Source organism: Sphaeramia orbicularis, chromosome 5 (assembly GCF_902148855.1).
Source record: "Sphaeramia orbicularis chromosome 5, fSphaOr1.1, whole genome shotgun sequence".
Taxonomy (NCBI): Eukaryota; Metazoa; Chordata; class Actinopteri; order Kurtiformes; family Apogonidae; genus Sphaeramia; species Sphaeramia orbicularis.
Genome location: NC_043961.1, coordinates 59,590,994 through 59,611,765, shown reverse-complemented (window position 1 = coordinate 59,611,765; position 20,772 = coordinate 59,590,994). Strand labels below are relative to the sequence as shown.

Genomic DNA, 20,772 nt, shown 5'->3' with positions numbered 1-20,772 from the left:
GAAAAATTGGTGGGTGGAAAAAGAACAAACCCCGCCCCTCACACGTATTGTAGCTTATTTTGGCATCGTTCCAGCTGATTTCATCATGTCTAGGCGTGTGCTGATGTCATCATATCAATTGCTTATACAGTGTGTATCAGAAAAAAGTAGACTCAGAAAAAAACAACATAAAACCCAAATGCAAAGACATTTGGAAAATCTGCTCACATTTGTTTATTAACCATGTGATGCTGCGTTCAAGGCAACCCGTAACTCGTGTTTCTCCATCCTTCTACCGGTGAAAATGCACTGGAATGTCAGTCAAACCTGTGACTTCCCACCCGTGAACTCGTACTAGATCCATGTTCTCCTAGTTCTGAGTTCTGACATCACATCCTATCAATCCATGTAAATAATTGCTGTAAAATACAGTTCTTCATCGTTTCGTGGTCATCAGATATGACCCATTTGGACGTTCAGAGGCTCCGTAGTTACCATGGAAACACCGTCATCTTCTACAACATTGACTCCCCAGTAAAACCCGTGGAGTTGGATCAGTGACAGTAGATGGACACACTGGGGTTATGTTCAGTTAATGAGAGATTGGACTGAAAATGTCACTTCTTCCTCAGTTTTCTCTGTTTTTGATAGAATATCCTTCAACTTTAATCTGAGCTTTAATGAACATGATCAGTGAATTAAATACAGGAAAATACCTGATTTATACTGATAAAATGCAAAATACAGAGGATAATATTATAAAGAAATAGTGATAAATCTTTTAAGAAAGGTTACATATAGAGAACATCTCACTGGGAACTGACATAAAAGTATTGGTGCGTCTTTACGGGTAAAATAAACTCAACTTATTTGGACTTACAATGAATTCCACTACAGTATAGAATAATTCCACCCCCTTTCACACACGCACGCACGCACGCACACATGCATGCACACACACACACACACACACACACACACACACACACACACACACACACACACACACACACACACTAATTCTCTAATTTGACACCCCAGACTCCTGTGGTCGTTAATAACATCTTAGATCTAAAACCTCATTTGTATTTGTTTAACTTTATAAATGTGGGATTGAAAATTAGAAGTTGGGCTTAAGAAGGTGATGCAGAATCTATAAAAAAAAAAACAATTAATAAAACCACAGGGAGAGACACCTGAGTGTGGCACCTATAAGGATTCTATTCTATTCTATTCTATTCTATTCTATTCTATTCTATTCTATTCTGTTTTGTTCTATTCTATTCTATTCTATTCTATTCTATTCTATTCTATTCTGTTCTATTCTATTCTATTCTGTTGTTTTGTATTGTATTGTATTGTATTCTGTTTTGTTCTCTTCCGTTCCGTTCTATTCTATTCTATTCTATTCTCTTCTATTCTATTCTCTTCTCTTCTGTCTCGTGAGCTCGCGGACTCGTTAGAACAGGACTATGTTCCATAATTCAAGACTAAAAACGGGATGTTTTTTTTTTTTTCAGTGTGTTTGTGCATATTGTTCTGGCAGTGGATACGTTAGACTGACAATTACACGAGCAAGTGTGGGTGGAGTGTGTGTGTGCGTGTGTGCGCGCGAATGTGTGCGCGTGAATGTGTGTGTCTGTCTTTGGATGCGTGAGATACAGTGAGAGAGAGAGAGAGAGAGAGAGAGAGAGAGAGAGAGAGAGAGAGAGAGAGAGAGAGAGAGAAGGCGCGAGAGTGAATGAGAGAGAGAGAGAGAGAGAGAGTGTGTGTGTGTGTGTGTGTGTGTGTGTGTGTGTGTGTGTGTGTGTGTGTGTGTGTGTGTGTGTGTGTGTGTGTGTGTGTGTGTGTGTGTATGTGATGAGAAAACACGGACAGTTTGGATGAATTACTGACAAACCCCTAAAGTGCACTTTTTTTTTTTTTTTTTTTCTGGTGTGCAACATCTGATCCCAGACAGGTGACTGGATCCGGGGAGGAGGAGGAGGAGTAGAAGAAAGGGTGGATGTGGAGGAGGAGGTGGGGAGGGGTGGGGGTGGGGGGGGCATAGATGAGGAGCCTGTCACAGACGCCTTGGCTATAAGTAGAGCGCAGTTATTTGGTGCGCTTACCGACGCGTGCGGTGCGTCTTTTGCGCATCCCCTGCTTTTGTCTTGTGATAAAAAAATAAAAAAAAAGTACAGACCCCGCCTGGTATTTTTCAGCAGGTGTGATAAGGTTTAGTTTTTGTTTTTTTTTTCTAAGTATGACATCAGTACCGAACGTGGACTGGGGTTCTTCACACCATCTTCCACAGACGGAATACAACAAACAGCTGAAGCCTGTTGGAGTTACGTACGACACCGTGTTTTTTTCGTTTATGATCAGCGTCTGATTTTTGTTTTGGGTTTTTTTTTTTTTTCTCTCTACCTACTCTAAAAAAAAAAAAAAAAAAAAAAAAAAAAAAAAAACGGAATGGGTTCTCAAGCAACAAGCGACCGTGGCTGTGTGCAGCAGCAGCAACGGCAACGGCAACGGCAGCAGCAGCAGCCCCACCAGATCCACGCACACTCTACAGGGAACGCATTGGTGAATCACAATCACAGGTTGGTTTGTATGTTTGTCTGTGCGTAAACCAGAGGAATTACAGTCACCTTTTGAAACCTGGCACTTGCCTTTATTTCCTCCACTAACCGGTGGTTTCTCTATCGGATTTGACATCGACAGAGTATTTTTTGCTTGTTGGATTCGTCAAACTATCCTGAAAAAAGTGCCTTCCTCTCCGTGGTTTTTAGATTTTTCCAGTCGGAGCTGCTCTGATTTAACTGTGCGTGCGGAAAACAGATCAAAAAATAATAATAATAATAATTAAAAAAAAAAAAAAAAAAAACATGGGCAGGCACTGCAGTCCTACCCCCCAACTAAAACCCTGTTGGACATTCCGGGTGCTGTGGATGCTCCAAGCCTTCCTGGACCTGGCCGGTTCTCAGGAGATTTACGCACCGCACTCGATCCGGGTGGAAGGCGACGTAACGCTGGGGGGGCTCTTCCCGGTCCACGCCAGGGGGGTCCCGGGGATGCCGTGCGGGGATATCAAAAAGGAAAACGGGATCCACCGGTTGGAAGCGATGATGTACGCGTTGGATCAGATTAACGGAGACGAGGAGCTGTTGCCCAACGTCACCCTGGGCGCACGGATTCTGGACACCTGCTCACGAGACACGTACGCGCTGGAGCAGTCTTTGACTTTTGTCCAAGCCCTGATCCAGAAGGACACGTCGGATGTGAGGTGCACTAACGGGGAACCACCGGTGTTTGTGAAACCCGAGAAAGTTGTCGGGGTCATAGGAGCCTCCGCCAGTTCGGTGTCAATCATGGTGGCCAACATCCTGCGCCTGTTCCAGGTAAGGGTCCTGGGACTGGGGGGGGGGGGGGGGGGGGCTCCTCGTCTGCTATTTGTGTTTTGTTTTTTTTCTCCTTTTGAGATCACACTCTGCACTTGGATTACTTATTCACCAGTGTTGTCATTAATATCTGCCACATGGTCTAACGTGTGCTTATGTAACACCAATTTAACATGCAAGGAACTGTTCAGCCAAAAATGAGCTGAGCAACATCACATATCAGGGGTCTGCTTCCTCCCTTCCAGTTTACTTTTTTTTTTTTGCACACACACAGATCCAAATTACAATCAATTCCTCCACAACAAAGCCCCCATCCCAGTGGTTTCCAAATGTTCTGTGTCCTGACCCCATTTGAACATCACAAAACAGACATTTATGTGTTTCTGATCATGTCATAGTTTGCTACTATGTTCCATCCATCCATCCATCCATCCATCCATCCATCCATCCATTATCTTCTGCTTCATTCGGGGCTGGTTCACAGGGGCAACAGTCTAAACAGGGAAGCCCAGACTTCCCTCTCCCCAGACTCCTCCTCCAGCTCTTCCAGGGGGACCCCGAGGCGTTCCCAGGCCAGCCGAGAGACATACTATGTTACAAATAAACGTTAATTTTAGGCAATATTTAGTCTATATAATGTATATTATTTTGGACAGAGGCAGTAAATCCAGGTGTAGATTACTGCACAAAGAGAGAATAGGATTTTCCTTGGTCAGGATATGTACAGTCAGTCCAGCTTGGATTTACAAGGCTGACAATTAATACTGAACAAACAAGAGCTCAAACTGTGAATTATGAAAGAGCTGCAGCATCTGAAACTGACCACAGTGAACATTTGACAGATAAACAGAACCACAGTGCTGCAGTTTCACAACCACAGTTTGTCATGTCTGTTATGGATTGGGATTGGCTCTGTCAACTCAACATATACTACTAGAAATCAAATTATTACTAGAAATTCCAGGCGACCCCATGTGGGATCCCAACCCCGAGGTTGAAAAACACTGTCCTATCCTCATGCATAACCTTTTTTATTTTTATTTATTTACATTTTTTTGTGCCTATAGTGACTATGATGAATCCTTTACAAGTCCAGTACAGTCACTAAAAACTGAAAACCACCAAAAACTGGTTTAACCCTTAAAGACCCAAGATAGATAGATAGATAGATAGATAGATAGATAGATAGATAGATAGATAGATATAGATACTTAGTCATCCCACAGGTTCCTGCAGTATCACAAACTTAAAAACAACAGTAGTAAAAACACTAGTAAAACACAGTAGTAAAAAATACTTTAAATTCCACAAGGTGTCAGTGCAAGAGGTAGTGTTAAGAGAGTCTGTACAGTGAATGAGTCTGTGCAAAAACGGCAAGTCTGTGCAAAGGTACAGGGGCAATGTGGTCCAAAGGTTTAACCCCTAAAGACCCAAAACTCCACCTGCAACCAAAACCTTCTACTGATCTAAACTGTTAAATAACTTCTGAGCCGTTAATCCTATCAATCCATGTAAATAATTGGTGTAAAATACACTTATTCATCTTTTCATGGTTATCAGATATGACCCATTTGGACGTTCAGAGGCTCCGTAGTTACCGTGGAAACACTGCCATCTTCTACAACATTGATTCACCAGTAAAACCCATGGAGTTGGATCAATGACAGTGGATAAAATGAACAAAAATGAAGAAAAAAACTGTACAAAATGATAAATAATGTGGAAAAAATAAGCATACATAAGCAACTTTGAAGTTTTTTTTGTTTGTTTGTTTGTATTTTTTTAATCAATTACTAGAAATTTCAGGCGACCCCACTTGAATTCCAGGCGACCTGACCCCAAGGTTGAAAAACACTGCCCTATCCTCATGCATAACCTTTTTTTTTATTTTTATTTACTTAATTATTTAGTTTTTGTGCCTATAGTGACTATGATGAATCCTTTACAAGTCCAGTACAGTCACTAAAAACTGAAAACCACCAAACACTGGTTTAACCCTTAAAGACCCAAACCTCCACCAGCGACCAAAACCATCTACTGACCTAAACTGTTTAATAACTTCTGATCCACTTATCCTATCAATACATGTAAATAATTAGTGTAAAATATACTTATTCATCTTTTCATGGTCATCAGATATGACCCATTTGGACATTCAGAGGCTCCGTAGTTACCGTGGAAACACTGCCATCTTCTACAACATTGCTTCACCAGTAAAGCCCGTGGAGTTGGATCAATGACAGTGGATAAAATGAACAAAAATGAAGAAAAAAACTGTACAAAATGATAAATAATCTGAAAAAATAAGCATACATAAGCAACTTTGGAGTTTTTTTGTTTGTTTGTTTGTATTTTTTTAATCAATTACTAGAAATTTCAGGTAACCCCACTTGAATTCCAGGCAACCCAACCCCAAGGTTGAAAAACACTGCCCTATCCTCATGCATAACCTTTTTTTTTTATTTTTATTTCCTTAATTATTTATTTTTTGTGCCTATAGTGACAATGATAAATCCTTTACAAGTCCAGTACAGTCACTAAAAACTAAACTAAACTAAAACCACATTTTTCAGTTTTCCAGGTTAAACACTGGTAGCTAAAGAGCACAATGGTCCATTCCAAAAGAAGTAATAGAGTATCACATTCCTAGTCATGGCTCGTGGTTTGATAGGTTTTCAGTACAGCACAGAAAGGAAGAACAGAGAAATGATGTGGAAAATCTTCAAATGTTGATCTTTATGAGGCCCATTTTGCGTTATTAACCATGAAGCTGAAAGCCGTTGGCCAGTTGGATCTGTGGTATCTGTGTGTTCATGTTCTGATGGAGTGGAGTGGACCAGGTTACACCAGGTCATGTGGTTTTGGTCTGCATCTGCATGAGCTACAGTCTGTTTTGGATCTGCTTTTACACAGCGACGTTAACGGTGTCGGAGCAGAAGGCAGTAAACTGGAGAAATGAGGAAGTAAGAAAGTGCACAAGATGTTTGAGACTCAGTGTGTGTGTGTGAGAGAGAGAAGGAGGCAGAGACAGATTCAGTCAGAGTAGGGAATGACGAATAGAGTCCAGACGAGCACAGAGGAAAGGGGGCGGGGCCCAAACAATGGCTGCTCTGCTCTGCCTGCAGTTCTTTAAGTCCAGATGCATCACATGGTTCTGCTGTTCCTCGTTGAACCGTTCACCGTTTTCTCATTTTGGAGTTTAGCAGATCATCTCAAACCATCTCTATTTCTTTTTTTTTCCAACCTTTGTTTATTTGGAGTTTTGCAGAAATTGGGCAATACAAGCACTGTATCATATGTGACAAATCAACTGAAAATGAACTGTTGCACTTTCCTTTTTTTTTTTTTTTACATGTATGCAAAAGCAAAACAAACAAACCCAAGAACAGCTACACCGACCTTCTGCATTAACAAAAAAAAACGTCTTGAAAGGTCTATATTCTATCTATCTATCTATCTATCTATCTATCTATCTATCTATCTATCTATCTATCTATCTATCTATCTATCTATCTATCTATCTATCTATCTATCTATCTATCATCTTTCAGACAGGGGAAGCTCATTATCGGTTTACATCAAAAAAAAATGTCAAGTTATTTATACATAAATTCCTCCCTCCGTTTCTTTTTAAGAAAATGGTCAGTGACCTTATCGTACCAAATAAACAAGAAACTATTGAAATTATGTTAAATTGAAACAAGGAAGTACAATGAGTGTGTTTTATTTACAGTGCAAGAAATGAACAGTGAATTTCCTAGTGGTTTCTGTGATTTCACAGCAGAATGTGTGACGGTATTAAACTGAACTGTGTCAGTGAAGGAGCAGATCTGAAAACAGCTGTCAATCAAACGAGATTCAGCCTTTGGACCGATAGCATGTGGAAGCTCAGCGTCCAGCCCAGCAGAGCTCCGCCCACAGCTCCATTCACCCCCAGAGACGCTGAGCGTCTGGGGGCGGGACAACATCGTGGCATTTATCCAATTAACGTCCAGTTTAGAGTCAGTTTAAACCAGTTCCACTCAGTCCCATTGAAGTGCATGGACGCTGAGTGTCTACGAACAAATGCACTGAGCAGAGATGGAGGAGAAAACACAGACACGGGAATGGAGGAGAAGTGAACAACATCCAGTCCACTGATCTGGGATCAAACTGATTCTGAACCAACTGGTCTGAGAGATGAACGTGTTCTAACACATTTGGAGTCAATGAAATGTCAACACAACTGAACAGATTTGAGCATTTAATTTTCGTAATTTTAGGGGAAGCTGAGCCTCCACTGCAGTTTTTGAGAAATCACCTCTGGTATAAAAACAATTCCTATTGTTTAGATGTATATTTTTTTGAACTACTGCTGTAAAAAAAACTCAATAAAAAATAACTGGAAAAAAAAAAGCCAAAACTTATACTTTCCGGGGTCTCAAGAGGTTAAATAACATTTGTTTAATAATTCAGGATAAATCAATGGAAATGGAACAAAACACATTTCCATGTGTTTTTCTGAAGGTAAATGGGTCATCTATTGAAGTACTGGGGGGGGGGGGTCTTGTTGAAAGCCAGTAAACTCAAGCTGGTTGCTGCATCCCTGCTACGCGGGGCTCAGTGGAATGAAATGGGAGGGTAATTATTTTCCCCTGCGATAGAAAAGTCATCTGTTCCACAGCTGTTTTCAGTTCATTACACCCCTGATGTTCCTAAATGGCCTGGTTGGCACCGGAGTCACACCGCAAACACATCAGGGCTTCACACTGGACTGCTGAACCCACAGCCGAGCCACGGGTCAGGGCAGACCCAGAAACAATTTTGACAGTACATGTAGGGCAGCATTGTGGCATAAATGGGGTTGTGGCATCATAGACATTAGAGTGACAAGTGGAAAAGCCTTTAGTCAACCTCTGCTGACCTTCTTCCAACTGCCTGATTTGTTCCATTTGTGTTTCATCAGCCTTTACTTTGTGGATCTCTACCTTTAGTTTGCCTCGACTTATCTGTTTTTACTTATTTTTGTCCTTTCTTTTTCTTTCCTTCCTTTACTTTCTGGCTGTGCTTCATTCGTCTATAACGCAGACTGACAAGAACAAACAACATCACCAAACTCTTCTTGTCTTTGCACATTATGGGATATAATCCTATTGTTAGCCACACGTCTGCACAAGCATGGGAGCAAAAAGAAAAAACATGACTTCCCTTTCATCTCTTCAAAAACAAGTTGACAATAGTGGCTTTTCCATCAGACATCTGCGCAAAACTTCACAGATATTTACTAAATGTTGAGAAAACAGAAGTGCGTAATGTCGGTTTTTCCATTAAATCATAAATGTGATGATTTGTTTATTTATTATTGCGAGATGACATGAGAAGTCATTCCATAAACATGTAGACGAACGTAAATATCACTTTGATGTACAGATATATTCATTATTATTAGTAGTAGTAGTAGTAGTAGTAGTAGTAGTTGTAATTTTTCTGAACCCGCTTTATACTCACTAGGGTCATGGGGGTCGCTTGGAGCCTATCCCAGCTACTTATGGGCGAAGGCAGGGTACACCCTGGACATTTCACCAGTTCATCGCAGGGCTATTATTATTATTATTATTATTATTATTATTATTATTATTATTATTATTATTATTATTATATTACCCTTCTATTCCGTACTAAATTAAAAAATGATTGGGTTTCCTCTCGGGATGTAAACAACTAATCAACTGTCAATTAATTGTTGATAAGAATTTGCTTGATTAAATTACAACTAGAAAAGCACTCAGAGAGCGCAGACCTCTGCCAAGGCAGACCCCCCCCCAATCACCACCAAAATGTAATCACTTGTGCCAGTATCAACATTTCCTGAAAATTTAATCAAAATCCATCCATAACTTTTTTGCGTTGTCGTGCTAACAGACAGACAAACGCAGATGAAAACATATCCTCTGCCGTTCATTGGTGGAGGTAATAATTGTTGGTTAATTGCCCTTTTCCATGGTGGTGTTTGTGCTGTCGACAGAAGGGGGCACCGCTGCCTAAACTAGGCTTCATTCAACTAGGCTGGGGTTGAATATTGGGGGGAATTGTCCACCTGTTCGTACCTGTATGAAGGCTGCCAGCTTGTCCGGGCTGTGACGCCACGGCCACGATAGTCATGGAACCGGACTGTGTAATAAGCACACATATGCCGGGGGGGGGGGGGGGTCTCCCCATGCTGAAAGCTCCATTGTGTCAGGTAGTGATGCAAAGTCAGAAATACCCATTTCTTCTAAACTGCCCCCTCTTCAGATCCATTTATTTGATATAATTTCTCTGTTGAATTTCTTTCATTCTACTCCATAAATGTCATTGTCTGTTCTGTATCCAATGGTTCAAGAAATCTACCGTTAAAGAATAAGACATGATTTTTTCATGAAGTATATAAACAATAGTTAGCTTTTATTCTTATAGACCCTTTTGAAAGAAATTCAGGGTCTCAGGAAAATCGCCGCTTATTAATTACTCATTAATTGATCGATAAGGTCAACCAACTAATGATTAATGGATTAATTGATCATTTGCATCCCTAGTTTCCTGGTGTGTCCACACATACTGCCCCTTGTTTCTTTTAAAAGTCTTCTTCTTCTCTTGTTGTAATGTCCGTCAACATCTGTATTTTTTTTCTTAATCACATGACTCTAGTTGCAGAAAAAGGCTCTTCTATTGCGGTTTTGGGTGATATACCAATTTCAAGAATTTTGGCGAAATTGTCATTTTTCAATTAGGTAAATTTTTATGCACAAGTTATATTTGCACAATTTGAGGGTTAATGGAAAAGCGACCACAGACATCATTGCACTTTCTATCAGCTGTTCTGTTTGTTTGTTTTTTTCTATTACTAATTCCGAGGGCAGTATTTTGCTGCAGCCTTTCCATATGTGCCAAATAATTAGACTGATAGGTGTGTTTGGGTGCTTTTAGAAGACAAATCACTGCTGTTTTTTTTTTTTTTTTAATTTATTTTATTATATCGGCTGTGGTGGTAATAGAAGTTAATGGGCTGGAAATAAGCTACAGCTCATTGGGTATATGTATTGTGTTATATCTGTACCATATGTAATGATATAAACATTAATATGGAGCAAGTATTTACTGCACAGATGAAGACATATAACCAGAAATGACTTCCTAAAAAAGAACTACAATGTCAAAATATGACCCCCTTTCCAAGTGCGTACATATAATAACTTAATCTCATTTAATTCCGTGGCGTGATCGCTCTAGAAAGCAGACAGTATATGCTATTTGACTGTTTTATTTTCAGAACTAATACGAGTCGTTTCTATGGGAGCTGTCTGCATCGCAAATGTGTGCATTGAATTAGAAATAAAATACTTTCCACAGCTATCATTTCCTTTCAAATGACTGAGTTAATGCAGTGTCTTGATTAGCAATATGGGTGTCAATAAGCATAATTCTATCTTTTTCCTCACATTGCAATTTTATTTTCTTAATGGTTTGTCTCAGCCAGTGCTTTATATTGGTATTACTCACTGTGAACGATGGGTGGTAGAGGTGGAGGAAGATGATTTATGTCGAATTTTATGACAACTGCAAAAATTAGACCGAATAGGAACGAAACAGGCTTTTCTATCTGATATTAGAATCTTATGATATTGAATAGGGATCAGAAAGAGGATAAAAAAAACATAAAATGAGACAATTTACCATTCAGATCAACAGAAATCTTTTTTTTTTTTAACCCATAAAGACCCAGTGCTATTTTTATGGCAGTTCCCAAATGAATTTTTCTCTATACTTAACCTTTCTTCAGTGATTTTTCACCAGTGATTGTAATATTATCTTCATTATTTTGCGTTTGTTCAGTGCAGATCATGTATTTTATTATAATTGATTGACGGATCATGTAGATGTTCATTAAAGCTCAGAGTAAACACTGCAAAATCTGAATCTTACCAAGTGTATTTTTCTTATTACTAGTCCAAATATCTCATCACGCTTTAAATAAGACACAGTCACCTAAATAGGAATTTTTCAGTGAGATATAAGAACTGATTTTTAGACAACATATCTTGAAAAACTTATTTCAAGAAATCTTACCAAGATATGTTTCACTTGTTCCATTGGCAGATTTTTTTTTGCTTGAATTAAATTTTTGGCTTGGAAAAGAGGTTCTTAATCTCAATGGGATCTTTTTCCTGGTTAAATAAAGGTTAAATAAAAAAAAAAAAAAAAAAGTACACTATATTGCCAGAAGTATTCCCTCCCTGACTCTCATATGAATGTCAGGTCCATCCCATTCCTAGTCTATGGGTTCAGTCTGACGTGGCTCCACCCTTTGCAGCTCTAACAGCTTCAACTCTTCTGGGAAGGCTGTCCACAAGGTTTAGGAGTGTGTTCATGGGAATTTTGGACCATTCTTCCAGAAGCGCATTTGTGAGGTCCCACACTGATGTTGGACAGAAGGCCTGGCTCTCAGTCTGCGCTCTAATTCATCCAAAGGTGTTCTATGGGGTTGAGGTCAGGACTGTGTGCAGGCCAGTCCAGTTCATCCACACCAGACTCTGTCCTCCATGTCCAAATGGACCTTGCTTTGTGCACTGGTGCACAGTCATGTTGGAAGAGGAAGGGGCCGGCTCCAAACTGTTCCCACAAAGTTGGGAACATGGAATTGTCCCAAATGTCTTGTTCTGCTGAAGCATTCCCAGTTCCTTTCACTGGAACTAAGGGGCCCAGCCCAGCTCCTGAAAAACAACCCCACACCATAACCCCCCCTCCACCAAACTTTACACTCGGCACAATGCGCTCCCACAAGTATCGTTCTCCTGGAGACCGCCAAACCCAGACCCGTCCGTCAGATTGCCAGATGGAGAAGTGTGATTGGTCAGTCCAGAGAAGGCTCCTCCCCTGCTCTACAGTCCAGTGGTGGCGTGCTTTACACCACTGCATCCACCGCTGTGCATTGCACTTGCTGATGTACGGCTTGGATGCAGCTGCTCGGCCACAGAAACCCATTCCATGAAGCTCTATGCGCACTGTTCTGGAGCTAATCTGAAGGACACATGAAGTTTGGAGGTCTGTACCATTGACTCTGCAGACAGTCGTCCACCTCTTCACACTCTGCGCCTCAGCATCCGCTGACCCCGCTCCGTCAGTTTCCGTGGCCTACCACTGCGTGGCTGAGTCGCTGTCGTTCCCAAACACTTCCACTTTCTTATAATCCAGCTGACAGCTGACTGTGGAATATTTAGGAGCCAGGAAATGTCACCACTGGATTTGTGTCACAGGTGGCATCCTATCACAGTTCCACGCTGGAATTCACTGAGCTCCTGAGAGAGACCCATTCTGTCCCAAATGTTTGTAAAAGCAGTCTGCATGCCTAGGGCTGGATTTAATACACCTGTGGACATGGAAGGGACTGGAACAGCTGAGTCTGAGGATTGGGATGGAGGAGACAAGACTTTTGGCTATATAGTGTACATATTCTGACCAAGGAAAATCAAATTCTCCCTTTGTGCAGTAATCTACACCTGGATTTACCGCCTCCGCCCACAAAAATATACATTATATAGACTAAATGTCAACATTTATTTGCAACATAGTATAGAAAACTATTACATGATCCAAAACAAAGTCTTTGAATGTCTGGGGTCACCAGAAATGTGTGATGTTAAACTGGTGTCACGAGCCAAAAAAGGTTGAAAAACACTGGGTTAAACTGTCGACTTCTGAGCGAGAAGCATAAAAATGTATGCTTCAAAGACAAACCAGCTAATTCTAATCCTACTACTGAAAATGCTAAGTATGAGAACAGTTTCAGACGTTCTTTACATAATTTCGTGCGACAGTCAACATGAATACGGAGTACCATGACCTTGCCTGTTCAACAAAAAAAGTTTTTGTGACTGGAATGTATTTGACAGCTGACTTCTTATCATATTTTGTGTACGGTGGGGTGGGTTGTTGAAGTGTGTGCTTTCTCTGTAGAGGATGCGTGGGTGTTTTCTTCTTCTTCTTTCTTTTAGTGCTCTTTTATCCTCCCAGGTGGAGTAGTCATTAAAATGCCTGTGTGAATGAGCGGAGGCAGACTGATTGACAAACCCATTGAGTGTGACTGCATTTGTCTTCTCTGTTCTCACTGTTTGATGCACTGCTGACTACTCAAATTGTTTCTTTGACTTATCCGGAGCAGATATTGATGACTAATTAGCTGATGAAACTGAAAGACTCGACGTAACCGCACCACACTCGGCTCTTAACACTTTCCTGCGGTGTTTTCTGCGTTATTTGGGTGCCGCTCGGATTCACAACGATCTGCATTTATGAACGTTTGATGAAAATCCACAACATTACTGCTGATTCCTCAGAACTACACTGTAAAAAAAAAAAAAAAAGTAAAAAAAGGGTAATATTCCAGCAGCTGGGGTGCCGAAAAATACTGCAAAATAACGGAAAATAACCATCTCATAGAAATACGGTAATTTTCCATAATTAAAATACAGTTTTTTGCCTTAATTTTACATGAGATTTTGCACGTTTTTGACTTTTTAATGTTTAATAAAGAATATTTACATGTATTAAATCAATCAAATTCCCTATAAATATATATGTAAATAATTTTCAGTGAGACTCAGTTGTCCAATCCACTGATAAAAACTGTATTTGGACAGTTTATCAGTGCTTATACATGTTATACATTCACAAAAATACATTTATTCAACATTTTTGTTGTGAAACCTCCTGTAATTACACAAGATATTTGTCAATTAACAAACAAGTCTGGTTCAACTGACAGAACAAATACTTCTGTTACGGTGAATTGTCAGTAATTTTATCTTGTTTTATTTATTTATTTATTTATTTATTTATTTACAGTATTAAACTTTAAATGAACAGTTTAATCTCATGAATAGAAAATAAATATTTGTGAAATTATGATACTTATGCAAATGTATTTTAACTGTATTTTTCTGTGAAAAAAGAAAACATTTCTTTAAAAAATTGAAATTTTATGGTTATGCTCAGTTAGTTTTTTCATGTTATTTTACATTTGACATGTAAAATCACAGTCTATTTTTGTCATTTCATTGATATTTTCCAGTATCTTAAAATACAGGAAAAATCTGTAAAATAAACAGTGAAAATTCTGTTAAATTACAGATTTTTTTTTTTACAGTGCACCACACTTAGCTCTTAACACTTTCCTGTTGGGTTTTCTGCGTTATTTGGGTGCCACTCGGATTCACAAGGATCTATATTTATGAACGTTTGATAAAAATCCACAACAATTTTTTTGCTGATTCTTCAGAACTACACTGTTAAAAAAAACCCAAAAAAAAACAAAACATAAAAAACAGTAATATTCCGGCAGCAGGGGTGCCAAAAAACATACTGCAAAATAACGGAAAATAACCATCTCATAAAAATACAGTAATTTTCCATAATTAAAATACAGTTTTTTTTGCCCTAACTTTACAAGAGATTTTGCATATTTTTTTGACTTTTTAATGTTTAATAAAGAATATTTTCATGTATTAAAACAATAAAATGATATATATATATATATATATATATATATATATATATATATAAAATTTTTTATAATTTTCAATGAGACTCAGTTGTCCAATCCACTGATAAAAACTGTATTTGGACAGTTTATCAGTGCTTATACATGTTATACATTCACAAAAATACATTTATTCAACATTTTTGTTGTGAAACCTCCTGTAATTACACAAGATATTTGTCAATTAACAAACAAGTCTGGTTCAACTGACAGAACAAATACTTCTGTTACTGTTAATTGTCAGTAATTTTATCTGGTTTAATTTTATTTTTTACAGTATTAAACTTTAAATTAACAGTTTAATCTCATAAATAGAAAATAACTATTTGTGAAATGATATATTTGCAAATGTATTTTAACTGTATTTTTCTGCGAAAAAAGACAAAAATTCTTTTAAAAAATTGAAATTTTTTGGTTTTTCACAGTTACAGTTTTTTCATGTTATTTTACATTTGACATGTAAAATCAGTCTGTTTTTGTCATTTCATTGATATTTTCCAGTATCTTAAAATACAGGAAAAATCTGTAAAATAAACAGTGAAAATTCTGTTAAATTTTAGATTTTTTTTTTACAGTGCACCACACTTAACTCTTAACACTTTCCTGTTGTGTTTTCTGCGTTATTTGGGTGCCGCCCGGATTCACAAGGATCCGCATTCATGAACGTTTGATGAAAATCCACAACAACATTACTGCTGATTCCTCAGAACGACTGTCGTGTGTTGACTGTAGACACCTTCGCCTCCGTTCCACATTATATGAGCGCTTTTCTTAACATCTCCGGTGAGTGGTGGAGTTCCGGAAGCTGTGCAGTAAATATATCTCAAAACCAGACTGTGAAGGGAAGCAATCAATAGCGTTTTTGAGGTCATGTTTTTTTTTTTGGGGGGGGGGGGGGGGGGTTGTAAGAATTTGGGCAGCTGTGATAGGCAAAAAAAAAAAAAAGAAAACAGCATCCCAGCTAACTTCCTCAGCGTGGCTGCTTTTATTACACAGGAAGATTCTGCTTCCAGAGACTGTTTGAAAGGCTTTTTTTGATCTTGGCTGTCTTTGTTGCCTGTTGCTGGGAAAATTGCCCTCCTACGCAAGTGAGAAAAACTCCCATTAATAAATATGAATACATTTTCCAACACGCTGCAAACTTTCTCGGTGTAAGACAACATTCTAGATTAAAAGTATCCACATAATCACTCATATTTCGGTGTTTTGTTAATGAAGTGTTTGCCAAAAAAAAAAAAAAAACTGTGCTCTGTCATATCTCACGTTCTAATTATTTTTATTATCAAAGTTTCTTTTTTGTCTCATTATTGAGAAATCTGTTTTTATGGTTATTGTTATAGTCAACATCCACAATGTGTTCACAATGAAAAGTTGTTCATTCATTCATTCATTCGTTCATTTTCTGAACCATTAAACCTTAACCCTTTATAGTTCACTCATAAATTTTATTTTAAAATTTTATTTGATTTTTCATTTAATATGTTTTAATTATTTTAATGTATTTTATTTTTGTAGTGCCTGTAGCCTGATTTGAAAGAACACACTACAACACATACATTCTCTCTAGGTTCGGAAAGCTGGTAATAGTCACGCAATGATACCATGAAGTTAACAGTTGACAATTTATTGTCACAACAATAACACTTTACAGCATATGAAAATAAAAGGTACCAAAAAAACCAATAAAATAAAATAGAGCTCTTCCCCAAAGAACTGAAAAAAAAATAAATAAATAAAAGTTCAAAATAAATAGTCCCTCCTTCTTTCTTAGAAGGTAAGTGCTTAGTTCAGTTCTGTGTCTTGTGTGTAATGTTCTATTCAAATGGTTACTACCCAGGTAGATTTTGTGTATGTAATGTTCTTATCTGTATCACAAATGAAGTGAAGCCATGTCTTTAGTTCCTCAGAGTGGATCCCACAGTTGGCCAGACCGTGCACTGTTCCGTCTGAGTCGTTCGTCCTTCCTGGCTCGCCACCGAACCACCTTGGTTCGGAATCTGAATCAAGTCCAAATCCAGCAAAACGAAAAAACCAGTCTACACAGAGTGCAGAACAAATAATCATTACTCTCTATTCAAATCATGGCATCTTTCTATTTCCACTTCTCATTCTATTACACTCAATACTGAGATACAGAATACAGCAATCAAAGCATTGTAAATGAGATTTACAGTACAACTTAAGTATTTCAATCATGACAATGACCTATCATGAACTTATATCTTAGTATAAATGCACTTATTTATTTTAATAAAGTACTATTTCTATTTTAAAACAGCTCTACAAATCAATATTTATCTTCAAACCATCGACTGTATATCTTTTTAACTCTTCTTTTTAAACAACATGAATATTTTAACATCTTCAGTGCAGTAAAACACATAATGCACATTACATTTATCAACAAACACTTCCTCTATCATAACTGGCATCATATCCACACAATTACGCATCATATGCCGTCTTTTTTCTCTTTCATATGCTACAGCAGTGGCATTTTAGCTTAACAAGCCACACCATTAGCATTCATATGGCAGGCAATACCTAAATTAGCCTAGTAATGCTAACCTCAATTAATGTTAGCCTCCCCCTAGTTCGGTTAGCGATCTTTCTAAAGCTACTTCCAAGTTCACAATGATACAGCTGGTACCACAGTGGGTTTAAAACATTGGAAAAACGTTTCAAGAAACATATCGGGGACTCTGACTGGTCTTATGTATATACTTCCATGAACAGGAATTTTCTCACACAACAAGCTAATATCAAAAAGCTAACCACGAGGCTTATTCCCTAGCATGTAGCATTTTCTTAGCGGAGTTCTCACAGAGGACGACACAGTGAAACCGGCTCCACTCTCTCTCTCTTACGCACATTCACACATCTTCTCCTAACAACAAAAGACCTATCAACACACTGCATGAAGATTATTTGATGGTTTACATGGTTTCCGTCATGTTACATACCCCGGTTTGTCAGCTCGTTCCTAATGCACGTGCTCTGGTCAGTATCTCGCTCTAAAATGGCACTCGCACAGACTGAGGTTACGTTCAATGATCATGACACAGGGCTAATGTGCCACCTTGTGGTGGGGCTGAGGTATTACAATCAAATCACATATATTGGTTTAGTAACCATGTGGGTTACATTTTATTTTTTGCGTCATTTATTCAGTTCTTGTTCTAGTTAGAGGGCCACTGGGGGAAACAAAAAAGGTCCGATATTTTTATTATTATTACTCGTGGCATTGTACCCGTGGTGCCATTGTACAATAGCATGAGATGCTAAAATCTCCCAGCATACCTCACAATATTTGAATATGGACATGAAATGGTGCCTAGTAGATAGTCAGGTAATGTTTGTATTCATTTGGCGAGTTTGGCGACGATCAGGACTGTGAAGGTCTGTGGTGAGCTGGGACCCGGTCTGTGGTCTGTGGTGAGCTGGACCCTGTTAAAATCACCCAGCATACCTCACAACATTTGAATACAGACTTTTTTTTTATGCTATTTTTATCAGATTTTAATTTGTCTTTGTTTTTATGATGGTTGTATTTTGTTGTTCTTAGCCCGCTTTACACCCTGTGTTATCACTAGTTTTATTTACTTATTTAATCCTTTATTTTATGTTTAGTGTACGGCACTTTGGCCAGCTGTAAAGTTCTTAAAGTGCATTATAAATAAAGTTGGTATGGTATAAAATTGTGCCTAGTCGACAGTCAGGTAATGCTTCTATTCATTTGGTGAGTTTGGCGACGATAGGGTCTGTGAAGGCTGAGGGAAACCTCTACAAACACCCTCCTGTGCTGCAACATCGATGGGACATCAACTGGACCCACATGCACCGGACACAGAACGTCCATTATAGTAGGATTATTATTATTATTATTATTATTATTATTATTATTATTATGAGAAAAAAGTCAGAATTCAGACTTTTTGTCATCTGAGTTTTTTCTCATAATAACAATAATAATAATAATAATAATAATAATAATAATAATAATAATAATAATAATAATGATAATAACACTGGCCAACAACAAATTTATAGTTTCAGTTTTTTGAGCTGATTTAGGATAATTTTGGTGCTGAATCCAAAAATCACATTCATTTTGCTCAATCAGGTCAACTTTCTGAACTATGCTACATATTGGCTTTTTAACATTTTTGCTTACATTTATGGGCATTTTCACATCATATGATACAAAATTCTTTCATATTTCTTGCAATAAACGAGTTCTGAAGATTTGACTTTTGCCAATTTATGATTGTTTTCTTTTTTAATATTACAGGTGAATGAAATGGCTTCGACTAGAAGATCTTGCAAAAATAAGCCTGACGTATTCTGCTACATCTGCGCTGAATACACCATTGTACCTAACAGGAATCCTGTTAGAAAATGATTTTTTTTTCTCTTTAAACCCATTTTGGGTGAGAACTATATAAAAAAATCAACTGATAAAGTCACAAAAATGTAATCAATTTTGTGAGAAGATCAAATTTTTCAAAATCAAATTAGCAAAAAAACCTGACCTGATTGAGAAAAACAGATGTCATTTTTGGATTTAGCGGTGCAAAATGGTCCGAATTTGGTTGAAAAAACCTAGACAACTTGCAAAAAACCTTTTTTTGTAACCCAGTGTAATAATAATAATAATAATAATAATAATAATAATAATAATAATAAATATACTGGACCTTAGTTTAATTTTTTTTCTCAGTGGCTCTAATCCTCTTCCGTTTGTGAAAGGGCAAAAAATAAAAGATAAAAAAAAATGGATAAGATAAACAAGTTTAAAGGTTTTACTTGTAATGTTCTATCACAGAGACTAATACCATAACGTGCTGCAGACTTTTAATATCCCTAATACCCCAAATATAGTGTAAGATGCATCCACAGTATAAATCTGGTGCAGATATCTTAATGCATCCTTCAGGTAATGCGATTATGTCGTTGAATGAACAGACGGACGACAAAACAATTCCAGTACCCCTTCGGTCAGAAGTTGGCCGAAGGGGTAAAAACAAGATAAAAACACTGACGTATGTGAATAAAAATCTGTTCCAAACACCTCCCTCTCAGGTTTGCGTCTCCTCCTCCTCCTTCTTCTTTCCCTTTTCCTTCCTTCTTTTAAACCTCAATTCTCTTGCGGCCAACTTGCAAAGCTGCAACCCTTGCATTTCATTAATCCAAGACCCCAGAGAGCCCAGTTCCACTTTCAGCTGCTTCCCACCTTGTTTCGGGGCGTCTTTGTGTTGCGTCTTAGCCTGTCACGGCTGCTTGGAAAGCCTGTTTTTTCCGTCCCCGTCTTTGCTAAGTATAAAAGAACTGCTGTGGCAGACTTAGTCATCCCTCTGAGACAAACCCAGAACCACACAGACCCATCTATTAGCAGCAGAAAAGCTCTGGTGGCTGCGGACATTACTCTGACTCCGGTTCCTGTGGTAGTTGGAAAAAGCTTTAGATGAAAATCCCTTGTTACAGGTTGTTGATAGTGTTTTTACACCCAGATAGGTTTGGGTTCAGATCTATTTAGATCAGTAGCTTTGAGTGGGTTTTCATCCTTAGGCTTAAATTGAGCAAATTAACTGTTACTGCAGGACCCAGACTTCTTTAAACTCAATCGGTTTTTCTGTTTTCAACCCCCCCCCCCCCCCCAAAAGAAACACATGGTTCTGTTGAGGAAAAGTTCAGTTTCATCTTGTCATGTCTCTGTAATCACATTTCAACCCATAAAGATCCAGTGGTACTTTTGTAGCAGTTCCCAAATGGATTTTTCTCATATTTAACATTTCTTAAGTGATTTCCCATATATTGTAATATTATCCTCATTATTTAGCATTTTAGTCAGCGAAA

The 20,772-nt window shown here is 38.1% G+C and overlaps 1 pseudogene; it reads left to right on the top strand.

The window, feature by feature from the left end:
- Positions 1-2,398: 2,398 nt before the first annotated feature.
- The window catches only part of LOC115419774 (metabotropic glutamate receptor 7-like), a 598,752-nt pseudogene continuing 580,378 nt past the window's right edge, over positions 2,399-20,772 (top strand).